The sequence below is a fragment of the Pteropus medius genome, unplaced genomic scaffold (assembly GCF_902729225.1).
Source record: "Pteropus medius unplaced genomic scaffold, Ma_sr-lr_union100, whole genome shotgun sequence".
NCBI lineage: Eukaryota > Metazoa > Chordata > Mammalia > Chiroptera > Pteropodidae > Pteropus > Pteropus medius.
Window position 1 is genome coordinate 16,354,492 of NW_024349803.1, and position 5,093 is coordinate 16,359,584.

General features: G+C 42.7%; 1 protein-coding gene across 2 annotated transcripts in view; it reads left to right on the forward strand.

Moving 5' to 3' along the window:
* The first annotated feature begins 4,937 nt into the window (after positions 1 to 4,937).
* The window catches only part of KRABD1 (KRAB domain containing 1), a 7,894-nt gene continuing 7,738 nt past the window's right edge, over positions 4,938 to 5,093 (forward strand). Inside the window, exon 1 of one of the 2 annotated variants that reach the window (XM_039837444.1) lies at positions 4,938 to 5,009. The gene's annotated coding sequence lies outside the window, so the exon portion shown is untranslated. Of the gene's footprint in view, positions 5,010 to 5,038; positions 5,070 to 5,093 lie in introns of those variants that run through there. The other variant, XM_039837445.1, reaches the window with a different exon arrangement.

Sequence of the window (5,093 nt, forward strand, 5' to 3'; positions counted from 1 at the left end):
TCGATTTGTAATGACACTTTCCACACATCTCTTCTCAGAAGAATAAAATGAATACTCAGTTCCTAAATTTTGGAGAAATATAAAAGGTAGAAATGGAAGATATTTTCTCATAAACTTTAACAATATACTAAAATCAAGAGTTGATTATGGTAAAATTTTGTCTTCGAAATTTTCAAAAGTAGGGTTGGAAAGTGAAGAAATATAAAAACAGTGTATAGAGTCATTCACTAGTGAAAATTAGCTGGGGGAATGAATAATTAAATCCCTCGTGCTTTGTGACCCTGACCCAGCTACACACACAGTTGCCTGTTTTAGATGCAATGCGGTTGCAAATCAGCGCATGCCATTGTGACGCAGGGCTCTGCACTGTTCCTCTCTTGTTTGGTTCTCAGCTTCTATTTCCCTTCTCCCTGGGAACAGTAACGCAGATATTCTTTAGGAAAGCATCCTTGCTCAGCCTCCCGCTTTGGCTCTGCCCTCAACTTCATAAGTGGATCCTGTTTAGCCTAGATCCATCGACTTATCCTATCCGCCAGCCACAGAGCCAATGAGGTGTCAGGAGATAATTACTGGGCCTGCTGGGAGAAAGAGACTTTTCTCCTTTGAGAGTGACCAAAGGAGATATTCTCTATTCTCCTCTGTATGTTGTGTGGAAGATGCGAGGCCTTGAATTGTAGCAACAATTTTTGCTATTAAAAAGGGTAGTAGTCTAGAGCTTCCTGGTGCTAGCATGTGAAGCCTGAGGATGAAGCCAGTACCAGAGAGGACAGTGGCAAAGCAGAGAGAAACGGGGTCCATGGTAATATCATTTGAGTTGCTAGCCCACGCCTTACCTGAATAGACTTACCTCTGGACTTTTCACCTATGTGAGCCAACAAACATCTTTTGTTAAACTAGTTAATTTGGGGTTTTTGTCATTTGCAACTTAGTCACACTGATACAGACTTGTATTTGAAAGCACTGGTTTCTCATACAGCACCTTAGTGTCACATTCTTTCTTGCTTTGCTGTCATTCTAGCTCCTCATTTGTATCTCAGTTGCTTGGAGGTTGAGTGTCTAAGTAGCTATACTTTTGCTTCTAATTTTCAACCGCATCTTGTTCTTTCAAGGAATGAGTAAATATATATGTAGAGGTCAGTGGTTCTCAACTAGAGATGATTTTTCTCCCCTCTCCTGGAGGACATTTGGCAATATTTAGAGACATTTTTTGTTATCGCAGTTGGGAAGGGGCTGTTGCTGGCATCTAGTGGGTAGAGGCCAGGGATGCTGCTAAATATACTAGAATGCATAGAGCAGTCCCCTACAACACAGAATTATCTGGCCTAAATGTCAATTGCACTGCCGTTAAGAAAATCTTGTATAGGCCAACCACATCTACATCTAGAAGTGTGCTGATCATTTCTTCGAGCCTTTAGAAACTCACTACAAAGGAAGAACAAGTTTCAGCATAAAAAGAACACCATAATGTAGATTTATTAAGAGGGAGACGATTTTTACACAGTAAGCAGTCAAATCATTTGCAAGTTCAGTTGTATTCTGCCAACCTACAAAGACAATTTTCTCCCTTAGGTCAAAGCAAGTGCAAGAACTAGAAATGAGGATAATCAGAAGGAGCCAGGTAACGCCCTTTGCTTGACAGAGGTAAGACTTCTCTTGTCCTAAAGCACAGGTAACTGAGGTAGGGTCTAATGGTATGAGGCTCTGCTTCTCCTTACCAGTTTAATTTTTCAAGCTTCTCTGGAGTCATTGCCGAAATAGAGTGCTTTAATGGAGACCTAGGATGATGGGGTAAATCCCTAGTCCTGTTGCTTAAAGATTAAAACTACAAGGTCAAAGGCAAAATTAAGGGTCTTAACAAGATCTCTGGTAGTGCTCAATATCTGATAGATGTCCCTTACCTATGATCGATAATAGGTAATATAGTGCAGGGGTCCCCAACTCCCGGGCCACAGAGCAGGGGGTGAGCAGCAGGTGAGCCAGTGAAGCTTCATCTGTATTTGCAGCTGCTCCCCAGTGCTAGCATCACCGCTTCAGCTCCACCTCAGATCCTCAGGCATTAGATTCTCATAGGAGCACTGGTCCCTGGTGCTACAAAGGTTGGGGACTGCAGATGTAGTAGACTTGACTGGGTGCATCTATTCTCCCCCTTCTTTTTAATAGGTACCCACATTTCACAGCCATCTAGCATAGGTTTAATTGTACTACCAGCTACTGGGTGGGGGCGGGGGGGACCCTGAATAGCTTAAATCAATCGGAATAATCCATTTCCTTTGCTACATATATTGGTTCGAGTCTGGGCATGTGACCTAGGTTGACCCAGAGTGGAGCTCAGAACTTTTAAAAATAGTTTCATATAGAACTAACTTCTCTTTACTCTTGGATTTAAATTGAGAAACAGAGCCATGGCCACCACTAGCCTATATAGTGCAAATTTGAAAGAAGGAACCCCTGTGAACAGATAGGCAAATTATGAACTACCTCATTTGGACAGATAAATTAGAAAAAAAGTTCTCAATTTGGGTGGAGTGATTGACACAGGCACTCCTCTGGGCAGATTCAGCCCTATAGGTTTGGATTTGGAATCTGAGCTAAGAAAAGGTGGCCCTTCCTATGGGCAGAGGCAGCCTTACACCAGGATGTGTAGTTTGTAAAGCGTAACAGCCTAGGTTTCAGCCTCTACTTTCTTTCTGGAAAAACTGCACAACTGTATGTGGAAGCCTTGCATATGGCCCCAGAAACAACAGGTAGCCAGCCTTGTTGACATCATGAGAGCAAGAAGGAAAAGAGTAGAGTCAAGAGAATTGGAGCTGTAACACTGACAGCATGAACTCAAAGACTGAACTACCTACAGAGTTTTCAATTCAATGAACCAATAAATTCTCTTTATGCCCATAATTCAGATTTTCTATTGTAAGTACAAGCATCCAATGTGATGCAGTCAACTAGGGTTTCCAGGTCCCCAATATGCTAAAAAGACTGGTCTATTAAGTCAGAACAGCCCCCTGCCCCCATGAGCATTCTTTCTTATGTTCCTTTCAGGGGTGGGCTTAGAGGCCCATGAAAAGAGAAATTTCTCCAACAAGCAGAATCTGGGGCAGTCACTTTGCCTTACCAAGAACTCACTCCACTGCCAGGATAGTGATTCAATGAAATGCATTGCTCTATCCCTGTTGAATAATATATATTATTATTTAGGATCAGGGACTACGAATACTGCTTTCTCTTTTCTAAATGGGAGATTTTATTTTGGTTATTCAATTTCATCTTTACACTTCTGATGTGTTGGTGGAGGGGAAGGGTGTGGATAAATGTATTATTATTTCACAGGTTGGAGGATCATGGGAAAATCGTTGAGACTTAAACTAGATAAATGGCTATCACTCACCTTGTTCATAGAGCCAGGTACAAGGCTATGACTTGAAGTTGTCTTTCCGGGAGATGTGTGTCCTGTGGTACAGTATGTTAGGTAGTAGATACTACTGGATTGTATATATTGTAAGAAAGATTTGTATGTTGCTGGATATCAAAGGAGTAGATTCTATCTGTCTACTCTTATCTGTCTACTCTTTCTCCTGCTACTGCATCTCTTCCCTGTGGAAGAACCAGTTCTTCAACTCTCCAAACACATGACTCTAGTGATGCAGGACAATTAATTATAGTACCCCAATCTTCTGACCACAGAGGTTAGCAAATGACCCAGGTGAGGCTAATCATTCCTGGTCCCATAGCCTGAAAGAATGGTCCAGGGATGGGCACATGTCCAAGCCAGGCCAATCAGAATTTTCTCTGGTACTTTGCTAAGTAGAGCTGTCAGGGAAAATATTTTGTATATCAGGCCACATTACTCAAAGGATGGAGGTCCAGAGTGGTCTGAGTCTTGCTCTTGGTCATATGGAGAAAGCATCTGCACAAGGAGAGAATCCAAAAAGGAGAGATCAAGATATTTTGGCAAGAAGCATCTTAAAGCAAATGGATGCATAAGAATTTGTAAAATGTGTAAAAATTTATTTAAATATGTGTGCCCTGAAAGCTTAATATATATACCTTATGTTTATAGGTTATTACATGATTACAACTAAACATTCAAATTCAATAATATTAAAATTGCATTAACTTTATGTTAGGGACAGTGATGTTTTGCTGAAACTAAATTGCTGTTCTAAAATGACTATTATACTACCCACTATGAGATAGGTTCTGATTTTGTCTTGGCAAACCTACCCAACTATGTATCTTGTGATGACTTGTTTTCTTCATGGAGGGAGTGAGATCCTAACCCCTGCTCTCCCATATTTAAAGGTCTTTTGGGAGTGATCAGAGGAGCTCCTATAAATGTCTCGGGTTATGCAACCACTGAGAACTTGAGATAAATGACCTTGAAAAGATGTGACCTGGGTTCCACACAAGGGCCTCATGGATTCTGATGAAGTGTTGGCCTCAGTAGGATATGGCCGAGGGATGGATGTTTCCTCTGGACCCAGCTTTCTTGATAGTGTGGTTGTTTTGTGGGAAACAATGGCTGAACATAAGTGTGAAAAAAGAGGTGTAAATTTTGAGCCTCGTGTGGGGCATCTCAGTGGCCTGGATAGGAACTAGGTAAATGAGGACATCCGGCAGTGGTGGACGAGTGAATTTCGCTGAACCGGTCAGGACAGTCTAACACAGGTATGCAGGACTGTGTGGCAGGCTTCTAGCTGGGGCCTGGCCTCACTGCGTCCTGCTCCTGATCCTCCCTCATCCATGGTGGCTCTCCCTGTTAAGGACCAAAAAGCACGGCCTTTTTGACATCCCGAGTCTTCTGGGTATGGAATAAGATCGCTGCTTTATTCCTCGACTTTCATTCACTCAGCAACGGGAACTAAAAGGAGGAACCACAGAGATGTGCGGTCCTCCAAGATTACTAGAGGGAATTTCAGGGAAGGTCTAGGTTGGCCGTTCGATGGGTTGAAGAACTTCCGGCGCAGCCATTGTTATCCTCTAACGTCCGAGAATTCGGTTTGTGGGGATCGGTGAGTGGTCGGTAAAACCTCTGCTCGCTGCGAAGCCGCAGCGGCCGCTCAGAGCCCACGGTGAGCGGGTCTGGCTTGGTCTGA